The sequence below is a fragment of the Amblyraja radiata genome, chromosome 3 (genome assembly GCF_010909765.2).
Source record: "Amblyraja radiata isolate CabotCenter1 chromosome 3, sAmbRad1.1.pri, whole genome shotgun sequence".
NCBI classification, from domain to species: domain Eukaryota; kingdom Metazoa; phylum Chordata; class Chondrichthyes; order Rajiformes; family Rajidae; genus Amblyraja; species Amblyraja radiata.
This window is the reverse complement of record NC_045958.1, coordinates 38,913,969-38,937,725: the sequence shown is the minus strand read 5'-3', so window position 1 is coordinate 38,937,725 and position 23,757 is coordinate 38,913,969.

Genomic DNA, 23,757 nt, shown 5'->3' with positions numbered 1-23,757 from the left:
CGAGCATTGATATATATGTTGTAAACTTTCGTCCCACATATCTTTCGTTATAGGATGACCTAATTCATTTCCCCATGTGTATCTATATGGTTCCATCGGTGGTACCTCGTTGTTTAGGAGGGTGTTATAAATATAAGCTATTAATTTTTCAGTGTTAGGATGCTTGTTCAAACATTCATCAAGGATTTCTGGTTCCCTAGTCCTGTAGACTTGTGTATTAGATTTAACATAATTTCTAATTTGTAGATATCTGAAGAAATTATTTGAGTGCAGTCCATGATTCTGTTGTAACTCTTGAAATGAAAGAAAAGTGCCTTTCCCATAAAGATGTCCAATCTTTTTAATTCCATAATTTTTCCATTGTGTGAAACCTTTATCCAATAAGGATGGCTTGAATAAAGGATTATTTACAATGGGAAGGCATAGTGGTATATTATTCAATTTTAAAGCTTTTTTTAATATTTTCAAAATTCGTATTCCACTATGTACCATGGGGTTTTCCTTATAGGTTTTTTCATGCAGTTTTGTGGGAGCAAATATAATCGGACCAATTTCAAAAGGTAAATAGTCTTCCTTTTCCATCCTTAACCAATCTGATTGTTGATCCATTTCTTCCAGCCAGAAATTCATGTTTTTAATATGGACTGCCCAGAAATAAAACAAGAAATTTGGCAAAGCCAAACCTCCATTTATCTTTGACTTACATAAATGTTTTTTACTTATTCTATGATTCTTATAATCCCAAATAAAACTTGTAACAATGGAATCGACTTTTTTGAAAAAAGTTTTTGGGATATATATCGGGATTAATTGAAATAGGTACAATAGTTGCGGTAAGATCATTTTTATAGCATTAATTCTACCAGGCATTGGAATGGGAAGTGTTTTCCAGTATTGAATATTCTTGTGTAGTTTATTCAGTAAGGGTGGAAAATTTAGTTTAAATAAAGAGGTATATGTCTTAGTTACGTAGATTCCTAAGTATTTAAGTTTATCTTTAACTATTTTAAAAGGGGATTGTTGTAATGTATGTAAATTGAGTTTTGTTATTGGCATGATTTCACTTTTATTCCAATTAATTCTATATCCTGAAAACTGACCAAATTGAGTTATTAAATTGAATAGATTTGGAATACTAGTTTCTAACTTTGTAATATATATTAGTACATCATCTGCATATAAAGAAATTTTATTCCTTGTGTCTCTAGTGTTGTATCCATATATTCCTGGATGGGTTCTAACGCTTTCTGCTAATGGTTCAATTGCAAGAGCAAATAATAGTGGGGATAGTGAACATCCTTGTCTACAACCTCTAGAGAGATTAAATGTAGTTGAGAACATTTGGTTTGTTAATATTCTAGCTGTTGGATTAGAGTATAACAATTTAACCCATGTACAGTACTTCTCTCCCAATTGAAATTTTTCCATCACCGAAAATAAATATGGCCATTCTACCTGGTCAAATGCTTTTTCAGCATCTAACGAAATAATTGCTAGATCTGCATTAGGAATTCTATTGGAGTATATAATATTGAATAGTCTTCTCGGATTATAAAATGAGTAACGTTTTGGAATAAAACCCGTTTGGTCGGGGTGTATTAATTTGTTAATCACTAAGCTCAATCTATGAGATAGAATTTTAGTTAATATTTTCTGATCAGTATTTAAGAGAGTTATTGCTCTATATGAACCTGGGTCGTCAAGATCCTTATCCGATTTTGGTATGAGTATGATTGTAGATTCATTTAGAGTTTCTGGGAGTTTCTGTTGAGTGTAAGCGTATTTGTACAGTGTCTGTAGGCGTGGTGAAATCAGATCATAAATGTTTTAATAAAATTCAGAACTTAGACCATCAGGACCTGCAGCCTTTCCGTTTTTTAAAGATTTAATTGACTCTTCGATGTCTTTTATCGTAATTTCAGCACCCAGCGATTCTCTCTCTTTCTGATCTAAACCCGCAAGATTACATTTCTGTAGAAATGTTTCCATTCCTGCTGATTGTTCTGTCATTTTAAATGAGTACAGTTTTTGATAGTATTGTAAAAATCTATCATTAATATCTTTAGGCAGTGTAAATGTTTCTCCCTGGTCTGTTCTAATTTTGTAAATTGTTTTTTCCCCGTCCAGTTTACGAAGTTGACGCGCTAATAGTTTTTGTGGTTTATCACCAAATTCAAAATTTAATTGTTTTGTATGTTGATAAAGTTTTATAACTTGGTCTGAGTATATCTTGTTTAACTTATATTTCAGTACTGCAATTTTATTGTGTTTTATCATGGATGGTGCTGCTGCATTTTCTATGTCTAATTGCCTTATTTCCATTTCCAATTTCTGTTGTTTGGCCCTATTCTCTTTGTTAAGAAATGATTGGGAAGAGATTAATGCTCCTCGCACAAATGCTTTAAATGTTTCCCAAAGAAGGGAGGCAGAGGTTTCAGGGCTATCATTAGCCTCAAAAAACATATTAATCTGTTTTACGAGGTATTCATTACATAACTTTTCTTTTAAGATTTGGGGATTAAGTCTCCATTGTGACTGTCTCGGCCATTCCGTTTAGTCTAATCATAAATGTTAGTGGAGCATGGTCTGAGATTATGATATTATGATATTGCGAGTTATAGGTAAATGGGATAAGTTTAGAGTCTACTAAAAAAAAGTCTATCCTTGAGTAAGTTTTATGCACTGGTGAGTAAAATGAATATTCTCGACCCGATGGGTTTTCAATTCTCCAAACATCCTTAATGTTGGTAGTATTAATATATGAGTTTAGAAATTCACTTGATTGAGATTTTAGTTTTCTTTGAGTTGATGATCTATCCAAATAAGCATCCAGTGTGCAATTTAAGTCTCAACCGATTATTAAGTTTTGTTGTGTACATTCCGGGATATTGTTAAGTGTTCTCTTAAAAAAGAGGGGGCTATCAAAATTTGGTCCATACACATTAAGGAGAGTCACCTTTTTTGAGTATAACTCCCCTATTATTACAATATATCTGCCTTCAATATCTTCTATCGTTGATATATGTTTAAAGGGTATACCTTTACGAATTAATATTGCAACCCCTCTAGATTTATGTGAGAATGAGGAGTGGTACGCTTTAGCAATCCATTTTGCTTTCAATCTCTGTTGTACTTCCTTTTTAAGATGTGTCTCCTGGAGAAATATTATATCTGTTTTCAATGATTTTAAATGAGCTAACACTTTGCCTCTCTTGATAGGTTCATTAATTCCCTTAACATTCCAGCTACAGAATTTAATTCCTTCACCCCCAATTTTCCTATTCATGTCTTGCATCTTGTGATTAGAGTGGTCTATGTTAGAGCAGATGGCTCAGCACACTCAACCCTACCTTATACTCGAACATCAGGTAGATGAATTTTAAGTATCGTCTGTTTTCCATCCGAACGTATCTCCCTAAATAAAATATATAATTCCATTCCAGATACAAAATATAATATAATATAAGATAGAAAAGGTTAAAAAAAATTGTATTAGTAACGTGTAAAGGGTTGAGAAAGAAAAAAAACTACAACTATGATTAGTGCAGTTAGTGATAGCCACCCTAATGTGGCTAAGCATCTAAGGACTTCCGTAGCTTTTGGTTAAAAAAAAAATTACTAGCTCCGTACTTTCCTTAAAACATGTGCTTTTCAATGGCCATGTTCATCTGTAACTGGCCCAGCACTGCAAGTGGCTTAAACAAAGCTGTCACCTCTTAAATAGAAATAACATTAAGGCTGTAAGAAGCATTGGGATTACCTGAAAACGAAGATTGATGGAGTTGTAGTTAGTGAGGATGGTTGCCAAAGCATACGTAGGAACATAGATCAGCTGAGAAGTTGGGTGGAGCGCTGACATATAGAATTTAATGCAAAAGGGTGATAAATTCATTTTGAGTTGTCTAATACCGGCCTATCGGACTCAGATTTACCCCAGAGAGATCTTGGGCTGCATGTGCATTGCATTCTCAAAATGATGACACAGGTGGATGGAATAATGAAAAAAGTGTTAAGCTTACTTCCCATCAGAGGCAGGAGTACATTTGGAAAATTGTATGCAGTTCTGGTCACCACACCAAATGGCACATCGTAACATGCAGAGCTGATTCAATAGACAATAGACAATAGGTGCAGGAGTAGGCCATTCGGCCCTTCAAACTAGCACCGTCATTCAATGTGATCATGGCTGATCATCCATAATCCGTACCCCGTTCCTGCCTTCTCCCCATATCCTCTGACTCCGCTATCTTCAAGAGCCCTATCTAGCTCTCTCTTGAAAGTATCCAGAGAGCCAGCCTCCACTGCCCTCTGAGGCAGAGAATTCCACACTCACAACTCTCTGTGTGAAAAAGTGTTTCCTCGTCTCCGTTCTAAATGGCATACTCCTTATTCTTAAACTGTAGCCCCTGGTTCTGGACTCCCCCAACATCGGGAACATGTTTCCTGCCTCTAGCGTGTCCAAGCCCTTAACAATCTTATATGTTTCAATGAGATACCCTCTTATCCTTCTAAACTCCAGAGTGTACAAGCCCAACTGCTCCATTCTCTCAGCATATGACAGTCCTGCCATTCCGGGAATTAACCTTATAAACCTACGCTGCACTCCCTCAATAGCAAGAATGTCCTTCCTCAAATTAGGGGACCAAAGCTGCACACAATACTCCAGGTGTGGTCTCACTAGGGCTCTGTACAACTGCAGAAGGACCTCTTTGCTCCTATATTACATTCCTCTTGTTATAAAGGCCAACATGCCATTCGCTTTCTTCGCTGCCTGCTGTACCTGCATGCTTACTTTCATAGACTGATGTACAAGGACCCTCAGATCCCGTTGTACTTCCCCTTTTCCCAACATGACGCCATTTAGAGAGTAATCTGCCTTCCTGTTTTTGCTACCAAAGTGGATAACATTTATCCGCGTTAAACTTCATCTGCCATGCATCTGCCCACTCCCCCAACTTGTCCACGTCACCCTGCATTCTCATAGCATCCTCCTCACAGTTCACACTGCCACCCAGCTATGAGTCATCTGCACATTTGCTAATGTTATTTTGAATCCCTTCATGCAAATCATTGATGTATATTGTAAATAGCTACGGTCCCAGCACCGAACCTTGCGATACCCCACCAGTCACTGCCTGCCATTCTGAAAGGGACCTGTTAATCCCTACTCTTTGTTTACTGTCTGCCAACCACTTCTCTATCCATCAGCACTCTACCCCCAATACCATGTGCCCTAATTTTGCCCACTAATCTCCTCTGTGGGACCTTATCAAATGCTATCTGAAAGTCCAGGTACACTACATCCACTGGCTCTCCCTTGTCCATTTTCCTAGTTACATCTTCAAAAAATTCCAGAAGATTAGTCAAGCATGATTTCCCCTTCATAAATTCATGCTGACTCGGACTGATCCTGTTATTGCTATCCAAATGTTTGGCTATCTCATCTTTTATAATTGACTCCAGCATCTTCCCCACCACCGATGTCAGGCTAACTGGTCTATAATTCCCTGTTTTTTCTCTCCCGCCTTTCGTAAAAAGTGGGATAACATTAGCTATCCTCCAATCCACAGGAACTGATCCTGAGTCTATAGAACATTGGAAAATTATCACCAATGCATCCACGATTTCTAGAGCCACTTCCTTATGTACCCTGGGATGCAGACCATCAGGCCCAGGGGATTTATCAGCCTAAATAGGAAAGTAAGTTGTGAAGAGCACATAAAGAGATTACAAAAGTTCTTATAACAAGAGTAGTGAATGGATGAAGATCCAGGAGATGGAATAGAATGTGGGAAAATGTGGCAGAAAATAATATTATCTAAAAGCATATTATCTAAATGGTAAAAAATCATTGAAAGATGTAGTGGAATTGGGATGTCTAAGTGCATGATATGGAACCCTGATTGGACTGATCCAGGATGGGGAGGAATCTGCCTACAGACTGGAAATGTCACAGCTGGTGCCCTGGTGCCTTCGCAACAACCTAGAGCTCAATGTTCTTAAGACAGTGGAATTAATTGGGGGGGGGGGGGGGGGGGGGAAGCACAATCTGCCACAGGCAATGATGGTCCAATTCTACACGGCCATCGTAGAGTCTGTTCTCTCCTTCTCCATCATGGTCTGGTTTGGCTCAGCCACCAAGCACGACACGTGGAGGCTGCAGCGAATCATCCGATCAGCAGAGAAGGTTATGGGCTGCAACCTTCCCTCCATTGATGAACTGTACACTGCAAGGGCTAGGAAGCAAGTGGGCTAGATCATCTCTGACCCCTCTCACCCTGGCCACAAACTCTTTGAATCACTTCCCTCTGGAAGGCGACTCCAGATTGTCAAAGCTGCCACAGCCAGACATAAAAACAGTTTTTATCCACAAGTAGTTGCTCTATTCAACAGCCAAAAATCTGGCCTCCCTTTGATCTGGTATTTTGTTGGTTCACATGCTTGATCAATGGTGTTTTATCATTAATGTTTTATTATTATTAATGTTTAGTGTTTTCTGAGTCATTCGTAACTGTCAATGTATGTCATGTTGTTACTTGTGGGCGGAGCACCAAGGCAAATTCCCTGTATGTGCATACTTGGCCAATAAACTTACTTACTTACTTATCCAAGGAAGAATATTAATATTTGCAAGCTGTATAGAGAAGGTTTTCAAAACTAATACAGTATTTAAAGATTGTCTTCTTAAAACATTTTGGATAGGCTTGGATTCTGAGGGGTCTTGACAGGGTGAATGTGGAGAGGATGTTTTCACTGTTGAGAATGAAGGGGTTGCTTATTTAAGATAGAGATGAATCAAACCTTTTCATTCGGAAGGCCATGAGTGTTTGGCCATGAATCTTTTCCTCGGAGGGCTGTGGAGGTGAGAATGGGAAACATTTATGGCAATGTCGACAGGTATCTGATCAGCACAGGCGTGAACGATTACTCCGAGCGGACCAGTTAGCTAAGATTTTATTAGAAGGCAGAGCAAGGAGAAAGGCGCTGAGTGGCTACACCTGCTTGTAACTCAAATATTTGTTATATGCTCCAAGATGCTGCAATTTCAAGCAGGGGGGGCTCAAAGTCAAAGCTCTGGAAGTCTCCCCTTTGTGGTCCTCCGGACTTCAATGAAAAATCATCAGCTTTCCAACATTATGACGTATCTCAAAGGACAGTTAAAATGAATGGAATATGGACACCAAGGTTATGGATTCTAATACTTAGTTTCAGAATGCATACATTTATAAAACTGGATTTTACTTTGTACTGTATTTGGATTGTTTTTTTATTAGAGTGTTTTTAGAAGAGGATGTTGTCTCTTTCCTTGAGAAATGTAATTATCGTGACAACCCTCAATTTTCCCATAGCTTCACTTGCTCTTCCTTGATCCATTGTGTTGCAGCTGATAATTTTCTCACTGTGCCTCGAGTGTCAAATACATTATTCCATATAGAACAGTGTATGCATCATGCAGCCTGCTGTGTCATATCTTTATCATTCTTTATATGAGTCTGGCATGGCCAATGTTTATTGTCCCTCCATAATAGTGCTTCAGAAGGAGGTGATGAGCCATGATCATCCATAGTCCTTCCGAAGAAGTTGCATCCACACTGCTGGTGGATTGTTCAGAATTTGGACTCAATGATGATAAAGGATCAGAGTAGTCAGGTTGTTGTGCAGTTTGGAGGGAAACATATTCCCAAATCACACATTTAGGGTGGTGCTGTTATTGTAGCCTAGGTGAGTTATTTTCTCATATATCACATCCGTGGTATAGAGAGCAGGGCAGGAGATTGAGCACATAATCATGAGGAGCAAAACAAATATCAGGAGAACATGTGGACACAAGAGGAGCTCCTCATTTAAGTAATATGGCATCTTCTCAACCTCATCTATTTTTGCACCCAATTTCCTTGTGTAAAAAAAAAATTTGAAAGGCAGACTACCTATAATATAAATTATTATAAATTCCCAGAAACATTTGTTTATCTGTGTAGATAAACCTTGTGGATTAAAAAAACGGTTAGGTGTTTTTCATCCTGAGATACTGGCTTGGTATCATACAACGTCTGCTTTGCAAAAGCGCGTATTTGCATTTAAGGCTCATCACAGTAATGGTATTGTATGCTTCTGGTGGAAGGTGGGAGCAATTATGTCAATGCTTTTATGCACGTCCTGGACCTCAATTTAAAATTACTTTTACTGAAATCAAGAATAAGGGTTCTTGTCCATATTTTGGTGAGCAATAACACATTCTTAACAAGAAATCAAAATATGGAATAAGGGAGAAGAAACTTAAGGAGCGAAAATATGGCTTGTTGATAGATAGGCGGACAGACGAACAGGCAGGCAGGCAGGCAGACAGACAGACAGACAGACAGACGGACAGACGGACAGACAAAACTTTGACATATTTTTTCTCCTTCAGGGAAGAATATTAAAGTTGAAAATAGTAACTGTTTGAATGATGAATGCCTTAAGAACATTGGGCATCACCAACCACAAAGTCTCAGCCTCTGTCGATGCAACGATAGGACAAAATCCATCACTGACTCAGGATTAAGGGAGCTGTTCAGGCGTTCGAAGGATTCACTTAAGGTACAAACAGATTTTTTGGTCAGTTTAGTTCTTCTCTTTTGAAATTGGCATTAGAGATGAATATCTCTATATTACTAAAACTCTCATCTTGTTTGTTTGTCCTTTTGTTTGCCCGGTTTGTATTTGCACAAAAACTGTACACGATAGCGTTACAATGTTTTGGCCCACCATACTCACCATTGTCCTGTGATGTAAATTAAACAAGTTTCGTATAGATTGATGGTATATTTTACAAGTTATTGACGTTTAAAACTAAAAAAAAAATAAACACCGCCGCCACTTGCCGTCTTTACATCACAGGCATCATAAAGGACACCTCACAGGCCTTTACACAATTTCAGACCGCCAACCTTTTTTCCTGTCACAACGGCGGCTCCATGAGTAAGTTTCCTATTTAATTTCAGCCCCCCTTAGCCTGGGCAGGGGTTGGAGCCAGTGCGGGGACCGGGGGCAGGGAGAGGCCGTGCCGGGTACCCTTAGTCTCTTCCTCCCCCTCCCCTGGGTCCAGGACGCTCGCCCCCCCCCCCCCCCGACAGCCCCGCCTCAAGCTCTGCCCCGCCCCTGGCTCCAGGACGCTTGACTCCCCCACCTGCCCGACAGCCCCCGCCTCAAGCCCTCCCCCTCCTGCGGCTCCAGAACGCTTCCCCCCGACAGCCCCCACTCTCAAACCCTCCCCCTCCCCTGGCTCCAGGATGCTCGCCCCCCTGGCAGCCCCAGCCTCAAGTCCTCCCCCTCCCCCGGCTCCAGGACGCTGCTCCCCCCCCACGACAGCCCCTGCCTCAAGCCCTCCCCACCTCCAGGTCGCTTGACCTCTCCCCCTTCCTGCCCGACAGCCCCTGCCTCACATTCTCCCCCTCCCCTGGCTCCGGGATGCTGCCCCCCACCCACGACAGCTCAGGCCTCAAGCCCTCCCCCTGCCTCTGCTCCAGAATGCTTGCCACCCACCTGACAGCCCCCGCCTCAAGCCTTCCCCGGCTCCAGGACACTCGCCCCCCCTACCCCCTGACAGCCCCCGCCTCGAGCCCTCCACCTTCCCTGGCTCCAGGACACTCACCCCCCCTGACAGCCCCCGCCTCAAGTACAACTTCATCGCCGCACTGCTGGAAAAAACGGGGCTAGCAGTTGTTTACAGAGGGAGACTGGGGGGGATTGAGGGAGAGAGGGGGTAGAGAGGGTGAGGGAGGGGGGAGGTGAGGAGGGAGAGTGAGGGAGGAGAGGGGATAGAGGGAGAGGAGGGGGGCAGGGAGAGGAGAGTGGTTATGGTGGGATGGAGGGACTGAGGGTAGGGGAAAAAGAAGAAGGGAGGGAGTGGGGGAGGGTAGGAGGACAGGGGAAAGAAGAGGGAGGGTGAAGGGGAGGGGAAGGAGTGCTGGGGGCTGAGGGGGAATGGAGAAGGATAGGGGTAGGAAGAGGGATGGCAAGGCGCAGTTGGGGGAGGTTTCCCGTGACTCATGTCACAACAGGGAACCCCTCAGCCGTGCCTGCGCAGTTGGGGGCTATGGGTGTGTGCTGGAATATTGCGTTGGGGGAACCGGACCAAACGGGTCCCACTTGGTCTAGTTTACTCCAAAAATGTGTTGAGCAATTTGGTACTTTAGTGGAACATACAAGGCATCTTGACTATGCTATCTCTTTGAATGAGCTATGCCTTAGTCGCACTATCCTACTATTGCCCTACTATGGTCATTATTTAAATTATGCATCTGATTCTTTAAAAAATATTACTGTTGAATCTGCTTCCATTATCCTTTCAAGCATTGCATTCCATATACATGGCAAATAAAAATAATTTTTCATTTCCCACGGTTCTTCTTTGAGTCATTGTAAATCTATCCTATAGTATCCTGTACAAAAGGGACGGATTGCATCTTAACAGGTGTGGGACCAGCATTCTGGCAGGCAGGTTTGCCACTGCTACACGGGTGGATTTAAACAGAATAAGGGGGGTGGGGTGTCGAATGGGCTAGTGGAGGATGGAGTTAAAGGGAAAGGGTTTCTTAAATGTGTGAGCGTAGAGACAGAGGGGTGTAAAATGAGGGTAGAAGCAATAGGTAGCAAGGTGAAAAGTAAAAGTGGCAGGCCGGAAAATCCAGGGCAAAAATCAAAAAGGGCCACTTTTCAACAAAATTGTATAAGGGGTAAGAGTGTTGTAAAAACAAGCCTGAAGGCTTTGTGTCTCAATGCAAGGAGCATTCGTAATAAGGTGGATGAGTTGAATGTGCAGATAGCTATTAATGACCATGATATAGTTGGGATCACGGAGACATGGCTCCAGGGTGACCAAGGCTGGGAGCTGAACATCCAGGGATATTCAATATTCAGGAGGGATAGAGAGAAAGGAAAAGGAGGTGGGGTAGCGTTGCTGATTAGAGAGGAGATTAACGCAATGGAAAGGAAGGACATTAGTTTGCAGGATGTGGAATCGGTATGGGTAGAGCTGCGAAACACTAAGGGGCAGAAAACGCTGGTGGGTGTTGTGTACAGGCCACCTAACAGTAGTAGTGAAGTTGGAGATGGTATCAAACAGGAAATTAGAAATGCGTGCGACAAAGGCAAAACCGTTATAATGGGTGACTTCAATCTACATATAGATTGGGTGAATCAAATTGGCAGGGGTGCTGAGGAAGAGGATTTTTTGGAATGTATGCGGGATAGTTATCTAAATCAACATGTAGAGGAACCAACGAGAGAGCAGGCTATTTTAGACTGGGTATTGAGTAATGAGGAAGGGTTAGTTAGCAGTCTTGTTGTACGTGCCCCCTTGGGCAAGAGTGACCATAATATGGTTGAGTTCTTCATTAGGATGGAGAGTGACATTGTTAATTCAGAAACAATGGTTCTGAACTTAAAGAAAGGTAACTTTGAGGGTATGAGACGTGAATTGGCCAAGATTGACTGGCAATTAATTCTAAAAGGGTTGACGGTGGATATGCAATGGAAGACATTTAAAGACTGCATGGATGAACTACAAAAATTGTTCATCCCAGTTTGGCAAAAGAATAAATCAGGGAAGGTGGTGCATCCGTGGATAACAAGGGAAATCAGGGATAGTATCAAAGCGAAGGATGATGCGTACAAATTAGCCAGAAAAAGCAGCATACCGGAGGACTGGGAGAAATTCAGAGACCAGCAGAGGAGGACAAAGGGCTTAATTAGGAAAGGAAAAATAGATTATGAAAGAAAACTGGCAGGGAACATAAAAACTGACTGCAAAAGTTTTTATAGATATGTGAAAAGAAAGAGATTAGTTAAAACAAATGTAGGTCCCTTGCAGTCAGAAACAGGTGAGTTGATCATGGGGAACAAGGATATGGCGGACCAATTGAATAACTACTTTGGTTCCGTCTTCACTAAGGAAGACATAAATAATCTGCCGGAAATAGCAGGGGACCGCGGGTCAAAGGAGTTGGAGGAATTGAGTGAAATCCAGGTTAGCCGGGAAGTGGTGTTGGGTAAATTGAATGGATTAAAGGCCGATAAATCCCCAGGGCCAGATAGGCTGCATCCCAGAGTACTTAAGGAAGTAGCTCCAGAAATAGTGGATGCATTAGTAATAATCTTTCAAAACTCTTTAGATTCTGGAGTAGTTCCTGAGGATTGGAGGGTAGCTAATGTAACCCCACTTTTTAAAAAGGGAGGAAAAGAGAAAACGGGGAATTACAGACCAGTTAGTCTAACATCGGTAGTGATGAAACTGCTAGAGTCAGTTATTAAAGATGGGATAGCAGCACATTTGGAAAGTGGTGAAATCATTGGACAAAGTCAGCATGGATTTACAAAAGGTAAATCATGTCTGACGAATCGTATAGAATTTTTCGAGGATGTAACTAGTAGCGTGGATAGGGGAGAACCAGTGGATGTGGTGTATCTGGACTTCCAGAAGGCTTTCGACAAGGTCCCACATAAGAGATTAGTTTACAAACTTAAAGCACACGGCATTGAGGGTTCAGTATTGATGTGGATAGAGAACTGGCTGGCAAACAGGAAGCAAAGAGTAGGAGTAAACGGGTCCTTTTCACAATGGCAGGCAGTGACTAGTGGGGTACCGCAAGGCTCAGTGCTGGGACCCCAGCTATTTACAATATATATTAATGATCTGGATGAGGGAATTGAAGGCAATATCTCCAAGTTTGCGGATGACACTAAGCTGGGGGGCAGTGTTAGCTGTGAGGAGGATGCTAGGAGACTGCAAGGTGACTTGGATAGGCTGGGTGAGTGGGCAAATGTTTGGCAGATGCAGTATAATGTGGATAAATGTGAGGTTATCCATTTTGGTGGCAAAAACAGGAAAGCAGACTATTATCTAAATGGTGGCCGACTATGAAAAGGGGAGATGCAGCGAGACCTGGGTGTCATGGTACACCAGTCATTGAAAGTGGGCATGCAGGTGCAGCAGGCAGTGAAGAAAGCGAATGGTATGTTAGCTTTCATAGCAAAAGGATTTGAGTATAGGAGCAGGGAGGTTCTACTGCAGTTGTACAGGGTCTTGGTGAGACCACACCTGGAGTATTGCGTACAGTTTTGGTCTCCAAATCTGAGGAAGGACATTATTGCCATAGAGGGAGTGCAGAGAAGGTTCACCAGACTGATTCCTGGGATGTCAGGACTGTCTTATGAAGAAAGACTGGATAGACTTGGTTTATACTCTCTAGAATTTAGGAGATTGAGAGGGGATCTTATAGAAACTTACAAAATTCTTAAGGGGTTGGACAGGCTAGATGCAGGAAGATTGCTCCCGATGTTGGGGAAGTCCAGGACAAGGGGTCACAGCTTAAGGATAAGGGGGAAATCCTTTAAAACCGAGATGAGAAGAACTTTTTTCACACAGAGAGTGGTGAATCTCTGGAACTCCCTGCCACAGAGGGTAGTCGAGGCCAGTTCATTGGCTATATTTAAGAGGGAGTTAGATGTGGCCCTGGTGGCTAAGGGGATCAGAGGGTATGGAGAGAAGGCAGGTACAGGATACTGAGTTGGATGATCAGCCATGATCATATTGAATGGCGGTGCAGGCTCGAAGGGCCGAATGGCCTACTCCTGCACCTAATTTCTATGTTTCTATGTTTCTATACCGACCTTCACATCAGTCAAAAGTTTCTTCCTTTCTTAATCTGTCTAAACCGTTGAAAATGTTAAACATTTCTATCACATCTCATTTCAACTTTTTCTGCTCTATGTATTTCCCGTAGGTATGGGCAACATAGTGGTGAAATCATTGGACAAAGTCAGCATGGATTTACGAAAGGTAAATCATGTCTGACGAATCTTATAGAATTTTTCGAGGATGTACCTAGTAGAGTGGATAAGGGAGAACCAGTGGATGTGTTATATCTGGACTTTCAGAAGGCTTTCAACAAGGTCCCACATAAGAACTGTGGATAGAGAACTGGCTGGCAGACAGGAAGCAAAGAGTAGGAGTAAATGGGTCATTTTCAGAATGGCAGGCAGTGACTAGTGGGGTGCCGCAAGGCTCAGTGCTGGGACCCCAGCTATTTACAATATATATTAATGATTTGGACGAGGGAATTGAATGCAACATCTCCAAGTTTGCGGATGACATGAAGCTGGGGGGGCAGTGTTAGCTGTGAGGAGGATGCTAGGAGGCTGCAAGGTGACTTGGATAGGTTGGGTGAGTGGGCAAATGCATGGCAGATGCAGTATAATGTGGTTAAATGTGAGGTTATCCACTTTGGTGGCAAGAACAGGAAAGTAGACTATTATCTGAATGGTGGCCGATTAGGAAATGGGGAGATGCAATGAGACCTGGAGGTCATGGTACACCAGTCATTGAAAGTAGGCATGCAGGTGCTGCAGGCAGTGAAGAAAGCGAATGGTGTGTTAGCATTCATAGCAAAAGGATTTGAGTATAGGAGCAGGGAGGTTCTACTGCAGTTGTACAGGGCCTTGGTGAGACCACACCTGGAGTATTGTGAACAGTTTTGGTCTCCTAATCTGAGGAAAGACATTCTTGCCACAGAGGGAGTACAGAGAAGGTTCACCAGACTGATTCCTGGGATGGCAGGACTTTCATATGAAGAAAGACTGGATAGACTTGGCTTGTACTTGCTAGAATTTAGAAGATTGAGGGGGGATCTGATTGAAACTTACAACATTTTTAAGGGGTTGGACGGGCTAGATGCAGGAAGATTGTTCCCGATGTTGGGGAAGTCCAGAACAAGGGGTCACAGTTTAAGGATAAGGGGAAAGTCTTTTAGGACCGAGATGAGAAAAACATTTTTCACACAGAGAGTGGTGAATCTGTGGAATTCTCTGCCACAGAAGGTAGTTGAGGCCAGTTCATTGGCTATATTTAAGAGGGAGTTAGATGTGGCCCTTGTGGCAAAAGGGATCAGTGGGTATGGAGAGAAGGCAGATACAGGATACTGAGTTGGATGATCAGCCATGATCATATTGAATGGCGGCGCAGGCTCAAAGGGCCGAATGGCCTACTCCTGCACCTATTTTCTATGTTTCTATAGTGGCTCAGCAGGTGATGCTGCCACCTCACAAATCCAGTTACCTGTCTTTGATCCTCACCTTGGGGGCTATGTTTCTGGAGTTAGCAGGCCCTCCCTGTGACCCCATGGTTTTCTCCAAGTGGTCTGGTTTCATTCAACATCCCACAAATGTGGTGGTAGGTTGACAGAGTACAGTAAGTTACTCAAGGTGTAGGTAGTTGACAGGAGAATTGGAGAGTTGAGTGGGGCAATGTAAGGGAGAATAGGCTGTTGAGGTGAAAGTGGGGAACAGGACTGATGGGAATGTGTCGGTTGGAACTGCAGATGCTGGAAGATAGACACCGAAGATAGACACAAAATGCTGGAGTAACTCAGCGGGACAGGCAGCACCTCTGGATAGAAGGAATGGGTGACGTTTTGGGTCGAGACCCTTCTTCAGACTGAGCGTCAGGGGAGAGAGAGACACACACTGAAGAAATGTCTCGACCAAAAACATCACCCTTTCCTGTCCAGAGATGCTACCTGTCCCGCTGAGTTACTCCAGCATTTTGTGTCTAGGACTGATGGGAATGTTTGGAGACCGTGCATAAACTCGAAGTGTTGAATATCCTACATAATAAGAAGTTATGAGAACATAAAAAATAAAATAGGAGTTTCAAAGTCCCTTGTTCCTGATATCAATCTACTGCACCCTTTCCAAGGCCTTGTCATGTTATTACTTGTGGGCGGAGCACCAAGGCAAATTCCTTGTATGTGAATACTTGGCCAATAAACTTCCTTACTTACTTACTTACTTGCTTCCTTTTTAAAGTTTAAAATTGAAAATAGTCCACTAGTTATTTTTTAAAGCAAAAGGCTGAGAAACAGGATCACATGAAACTTTGTTTTCTAAGCTACATGAATCAAGTTCAATGAAAGTGAAACAGTGTGGAAAATGGGGAACTTCTATCCATCATCAAGTCTGACGTGCTAATGCATGGAGGAATCTGATAACTACACATGTCGAAATAGATTTTCACATAGCTGATAAGCGCTGCTTTAATGTGTAGTCTCCCTTCACATCTGCTCCTCTAATTCTTGCAGCTTGTTGAAAGTCTTATAAAACAGTCCCATCAATGTGATCATTCCTTTCCCTGGTTCTCAGTTCTACCCATTTAACATCACTGAAAGATCCCCCATGAATATCCTCTCTGAGTACTGCGGCTATGCATTCCCTGGTCAAAAAGGCAACTCCTCCCTTCTCTCTCACCTGCATTTCCGTCACGACTGTAGAATCCATAACTTGGAACACTAAGCTGCCAGTCCTGCCCTTCTCTCAGCCATGTTTTTGTTATGGTTATAATATCTCAGTTCCTGAAATGTAATCCATGACCTGAGATTATCCTGTTAAGCTTCTAGCTTTGAAGTAAATAGTTTTAAACCTCTGGTCTTTCCTCTCATTGCCTGGCTCCCGTCTCTCTTGTCTGCTAATCTTGCTCTCTTTAATCATAGTATTTGCCCCCAACTTCTCATCTGCTTTCTTTCTGCACTGGGACCACCCCTCCTGCTAATTTAGTTTAAACCATCCCAAGTAACACTAACAATTCTCCCTCCCACGATATTAGTTTCTTTCTAGTTCAGGTGCAACCCCATCCTTCCTGTACAGGCTACCACTGCACCAGAAGAGATTCCAATGATTAAAAAACTTGAATCCCTGTCCCCTGAGCCAAGCATTCATCTGGCCTTTCTTTCTACACCTGACCTCACAAGCACTGGGAGTAATCTAGTGAATACCACCCTTGTGGACCTGCTTTTTAACTTCTTTCCTAACTCCATATATTTCCTCTAGAGGACTGCAACACCTTCCCCATCCACACTGTTGGTACCGATGTACACAAGGACCCCCTCCCTATTGAGAATGATCTGCTGCTGCTCTGAGACATCTTGAACCCTGGCATCAAGGAGCCAACTCACCATCCAGGACTCCCATTTGTGGCCACAGAATTTCCTGACTGTTCCCCTAACTTATGAGTCTCCTATCACTGTAGCTCTGTCTGACCACCATTCCCCACTGGGCCTCAGAGCTAGGCCTGGTGCCGCTGAATGCTGTTGCTGCTTTTCCTTGCATGGCCAGGGGATTCCTGGACTCTCTGTTTACCCATACCTTTGGCCCACCGAGTCCGAGCCAACCAGCGATCCCCATACACTAGCACTATCCTACACGCTAGAGATAATTTACAATTATTACCAAAACCAAATTAATCTACATACGTGTATGTCTTTGGAGTGTGGGAAGAAAATGGATCGCCCGGGGAAAATCCACGCGGTCACGGGGAGAACGTACAAACTGTACAGACAGCACTGGTAGTCAGGTTTAAACCCGGGTCTCAAGCACCGTAAGGCAACAACTCTAATGCTGCACCACTGTGTCGCCCTGGTTCTGTGGTCGACATCCTACAGGCAGAACATACCTATGCTCTAACTGTAATCCAACTGCACTTGGATCAAAGAATAAAGATGCAAAAAAAATGTTGTCTTATTATGCCGTCACCCTCTGCCTCATCTCCTCACTGCAACCTCTTGAGTCAAAGCCACGAAACTTGCCCTCATCACAATACCTCACTTCAAACACAGGTTCCAGTAGACCTTTCTGTTATACCTTTATTTCCTCTTATTGAATCTCTCAATGAATCAATCAAACAGCGCTTGTTTAAATCCTCCAGCTGCTGCTCTGCTCAACTACCTGGCCAGAAACTCACTGATACTGGATCTCAACATCGACCCAAAACATCAACCATCTCTCTACTTCCACAGATACCCTCTGTCCTGCTGAATTCCTCCACCAGTTGTTTTTTTGCCCCATGATTACGGCATCTGCAGTCTCTTGTGTCTGTACACATGACCAATAATATGCAGGAAAGCACATGGAGATGCAGGGAATCATCTTCTTCTGCAGGAAATCATGTGATCTGCAGGGAGATGCAGAGAGTTCACGTGGGTATGCAAGGAATGGAGGGATATGAATCATGTGCAGGCAGCTGAAATTAAATTAGGTTAGTTTGGCATCATGTTCGTTGCAAGGGCCTGTTCTTGTGTTGTGCTGCACTGTTATATGTTCTATGTAATTCATAGATAATTAATTTGACCATGGGTAGAGTCTAACAAGAATTATATATTTAGTTTAGTTTTGATTAGCAGTGCGGAAACAGGCCCTTCGGCCCATCTAGTCCATGCCGACCAACCTTCCCGGACTGGGCTAACTCTATCCAACATACTCGGGATAATTTACATTTATACCAAGCCAATTACCTTACAAACCTGTATGTCATGGGGAGAACGTACAAACTCCGTACAGACACAACCTGCAGTCAGGATCGAACCCGGTCTCGATCTGTAAGGCAGCAACTCCACTGTCGTGCCACTGTGCCCTCCCTGTTGTGCTGCTACAAATTAAGGCCCTAAACTGTACCTTTCATTTTTCAAATGGCAGATTGGTTTATAAAGGTTTAGTAAAGTTTACTTATTTTTTACTTTTAGTCCCTATTTGTAAATCCAGAACCTTACAGGCATAATGTAAGGTTTGTAAGCATAATGATTTGCTTTGCCACTTTGAAAGATCTGCTCATGTGGGTTCTCTGTTCCTGTTTCTCTACATCCATGTTTACAGAGCTGATTCAATGAAAAGAAGTGAAGTATAAATAACATGAATAACGATATATCATTGTTTGGAGTAATGTATGAGTCGCAGGCTTACCTCTCACCAAAGTATGAATTGCAGTTAGCTAGAAGACGAACTTGTTTGTCTGGGAACTTGCACATCTCTGCCACAGAAGGTAGTTGAGGCCAGTTCATTGGCTATATTTAAGAGGGAGTTAGATGTGGCCCTTGTGGCTAAAGGGATCAGGGGGTATGGAGAGAAGGCAGGTACAGGATACTGAGTTGGATGATCAGCCATGATCATATTGAATGGCGGTGCAGGCTCGAAGGGCCAAATGGCCTACGCCTGCACCTATTTTCTATGTTTCTATGTTTCTATCTCTCTTATTCTTGAACAAACTATGATGCTTACCCATACTATGTCACCATATCAACACTAGGGTTGGACCAAAGGAAAATACGGACCAGCATCTAGTTTCTGAGTTTTATTCAGGATCCGGGAATGCAGCTGTGTGCTGCTACAGTGAGAGCCCCACAACAGCTGGGAGTTGATAGGAGAATGCCATCCGAGTGACCAAAGCAATATCTTGGTTTTTGAACCACTCACGATCTGGCCCCCACTGCGCACCAGGCAGGATTTCATTTGACTTCATCTTCTGCTCCAGCATAGAGTTCAATGTTTTTCCTGAACCTCATCATGAAGGAGGATGAGGCGGAAGAATAGCATTTTGTGGGGCTGAAGGTCACAAGGGATGGTGATCAGGCACATGCCATGATTAAAAAACAAGGCCTGTTAATTGGGGTTAATCCAATGACCTGCAAAGTTCTAGTGCTGACAGATGAATGCAACATACACATGCTTTCCCGGTAGGCAGCGCGGCTCTCGCCAGCAGCGGCCTCTGCAGTCCGTCTGCGTTTTTATTATTTTATGTCTATGTTTTAATGTAGTTTTTGTTATTTTTGTTGGGGTATGTGTGTGGGGGGGTGGGGGGGAGGGGGAAACTTTTAAATCTCTCCCTGCACGGGAGACCCGACCTTTTCTTTGTCGGGTCTCCGTTGTCGTTGGGGCTGCAACGAGGAGCGGCCTCCAACAGGAAAACCGGGGACTCCAGTGCCGAACTCACCTCACCGTCGCGGAGCTGGCCGAGTCCAGAGCGGGTGGAGCTGTGGTGGACGCTGCTGCGACCCGACCCCCGGAGATTCGGTGGCTGCAACTGCGGGTTTGGCGGGCGGCGGAATTGTATTGTATTGTATGTATTGTATTTTAAAAACATTTTGCTTCTAGATCTATAGATAGGTTCTGTAGATTGGCTATTGCATGTTAGCCAATCAGAATGCTTAGTAGTAATAACCCCGCCTATTGCATGCTTCATAGTGTTAAGAACTCATTTATTATATGTAGTGGATGCAGCAGACTGAACGTACAATGTACTGCAGATCTGACACTGGAATGTTTATTAAAGATGCTTACACCTTTACTTGTGTGCAAGTCATATAATTACATGGTGTCAGAAGTAGGATTCGAACTCACGCCTCCAATTGGAGGCAGTTATCCCTCCCACTCTATGGGGTGAGTACTATGACGATATCCACAGAGGCCACCACGGCACGGAAGCCACTCTAAAATGGGCCCAAAACATGATCTACTGGCCTGCGATGACAAAGTTCATACGTGAAAAGACCGAATCGTGCGCTGTCTGCAACAGCCTGACACCACACCAGCAGAAGCAGCCCCTCCTGCCTCAGCCGGCTCCCTCCCTTCCGTGGTTTTCACTGGCCGCCGACATCTTTCAATAGCACGGGAAGCACTACCTTGTCTTGGTGGTCTCCGACTCGAGCTGGTTTGAAATTGACCTATTCCCAACGATCACCTCCGAGACAGTTTATAGTGATCCAGAAACTATCAATCCACCTGTCCGTGCATGGATCACCTGTCCGCCTTCAATCTGACAATGGAAGGCAATTCACCAGTCAGGCATTTAACGTTGCCAAACGATGGAACTTTCAACACGTTACCGGCAGCCCAGAATACCCGCAGTCCAACGGACTTGCCGAGTGTGCCGTTCGGAGCGCCAACCAATTCATGGAGCTCACCTACCTAGCAAAATCCGACGTCTACCTGGACCTACTCAACCTACGGAACATTTCAAGGGACAGCGTTCTCGGCTCCCCGCCCAGTGGCTAATGTCTCGCCAGACGCGTCCACCACGGCCTGTCTCCCAGCAACAGCTGCAGCTGCACGTCTGCTCTCCTGCCGCGATACAAAAGCAAGTGCAATTTAAACGCGACACGCAAAAGAGGTTTTACAACAAGAAAAGCAAGCAGCTTAAACCACTAGTACAAGGACAAGTGGTACGCCTACAAACTGACAAAGGACATACCGGACTAGGGCACATTCATGGCCCCTCAAAAGAACCACGCTCCTACCTGGTCGAAGTAGATGGTGTCCTCTACAGATGCAACCGTCAACATCTCCTTCCAGTGAAGGAACCACGTCTGGCGCCCGCGGATCCTGATGCCCCACCGCTCGTGTTTCCACCCTCGCCTGTTGCAGCCGTCCCATCACCTGTTGCAACTAAAGCCCCTGTCCCACTTACGTGTCCTTGGCACGCAAATTACGCGACCTCGTAGTCGCGTTGAGGAGCGATAGTCCCGCGCGACTTCATTCGCCCGCACAGCCGTTTGGAGCACGTGACGTCATATGAAGATAGACACAAAATGCAGGAGTAACTCAGCGGGACTGGTAGCATTCCTTGGAGAGAAGCAATGGGTGATGTTTCGTGTCGAGACTCTTCTTCAGTCTGAAAGAAGGGTCTTGACCCGAAACGTCATCCATTGCATCTCTCCAGAGATGCTGCCAGTCCCGCTGAGTTACTCCAGCATTTTGTGTCTATCTTCAATTTTCTTGGCCCCGCTCTGGGAGTAGAAGTGGGGGCGGATCCAGACGGCAACGGCTGTGAGCCCCAGGCCGAGTTCGGCGATCGTTTGCCTGCTTCTGCTGCTGTTGGAGGTGAGACGTTGCGTCACGCCAGGGTCTTGGGCCTGTCCCACTTTGGCCATCAGTTACGCGACAGGCCGGTGGCGCGCGAAGATTTTGTTCACTACAAAAATTTCGGAGCCCCTCGCGATGTTGTGCACAACTAAATACCCCTCCGTGCTTCTCAGTGGGACCGGCACCGCGCGGCCACACGATGCCCGTGCGCCTCAACGCGACTGCGAGGTCGCGTCATTTGCGTGCCAAGGACACGTAAGTGGGACAGGCCCTTAAGACAACACACTCCCCGCGTCAGTCTGCCCCTGCGTCTCCCATTGTAACCGGTGCCCCGGGCTCCCCGCGTTGGTCTACCCCCGGTTCCTCCCTGTGGCGACCTCTCCCTATAAGCCCATCGGGTCACCAGCGGTATCACCAACCCCAGTCCCCATCTTTTTGGAAGGATAGGGGGAGGAGATGGCTCCCTACCGCACCTGGACCGGGCGGGCTAGCAGACCACCCAATAGATATAGCGATTTTGTTTAATCTCACTATATTCCCTCAGCATATTGTTTAAATGTCATAGTTGCTTTTCATTTCTACGAGAAGAGATGTAGATTGGCTATTGCATGTTAGATTATCAGAATTCTTAGTAGTGATAACCCCACCTATTGCATGCTTCATAGTGTTAAGAACTCATTTATTATATTCAGTAGATGCCGCAGATTGAACATACAATGTACTGCAGATCTGACACTGGAATGTTTATTAAAGATGCTTACACCTTTACCTCTGTGTGAGTCACGTAATTACAGGTTCAACAAGATTGAACAAAACTGGATATGACTAACGTGGAACTTCCACCGTTAGCCTCTGATGCATCAAAAAGGAAAAAAAAAGTGTGAAAAATTAAGCTGCGTTAATCATGAAAAAGATAAGGGCAAGTCCCTAAGTTTTGATCCATCTGCATATATCTTGACGGCCCTTCAACACCTGAGTTTTACGCACACTTTGATAGGGAGAATACTGATGTGCCTTCCCGAGCCCTCATTCGCTGTGATGGTATTTCAGTCTCAGTCACAGAGGCCGACGTCAGGAAATCCTTCGGAGGGGTGCACCCTCTAAAAGCGCCTGGACCTGATGGTATACCCGGTCGTGTTCTAAAAACCTGTGCGGACCAACTGGCTGGAGTTTTTACGGACATTTTCAACCTCTCACTTCTGAGGTCTGAGGTCCCCACCTGCTTTAAAAGGGCATCAATTATACCAGTGCCCAAGAAGAGTAAGGTGACGTGCCTCAATGACCATCGACCAGCGGCACTAATGCCTGTGGTGATTGTGCTTTGAGAGGTTGATCATGGCGCAAATCAACTCCTACCTCGACAAAAACCTGGACCCATTGGCGGCGCTGTTAACAGCTGTGGCTCGCCTGCAGTCCGTCTGTCTTTACTTTTTTCTGTTGTTTTTTTTGTCTTGTTTTGGTTAAGTTTTAGTTTGTTGGGTTGTGTTAGAGGGGGTGAAACATGTTCTCTGTCTGTTCCTTCGGGGGAATGCGACTTTTTCGTGTCGTATCCCCCTTTTCTGCCTCCGTCTGCGCTGAGGCCTAATGGCGGAGCTGGCGGCCTCCAACCTGTGACCGACCCTGAGGCTCCGGAGGCAGAGCCAGCCAGGACTCACCAACGAGAGGCTGGCCGTCTTTGGGGCTAAGGCAGCGGTGGCCCGACTTGTTGGTGCGGCGTACTGGCTTTCGGCGGCGGCCTGGAGCTGATGCTGGGGCGGCGGCCCGGAGCGGAGACTGCGGGACCTGGAACGGCGACTGCGGGACCCGGAGCTGGGGCGGCGGCCCGGAGCTGGGGCAGCGGCCCGGAGCGGAGACTGCGGAACCCGGAGTTGGGGCGGCGGCCGGAGCAGAGACTGTGGGACCTGGAGCTGGGGCAGCGGCCCGGAGCGGAGACTGCGGGACCCGGAGCTGGGGCGGCGGCCCGGAGCTGATGCTGTGGCGGGCCGTCTCGGAGCGCAGACGGCGTTCCGGCTTTCGGCGGCGGCGACATCACCACGGAGGTCCGCTGGACTGGAGAGCGGCATCTTTGGCCTGGATCGATCGCCTCAGCGCAGA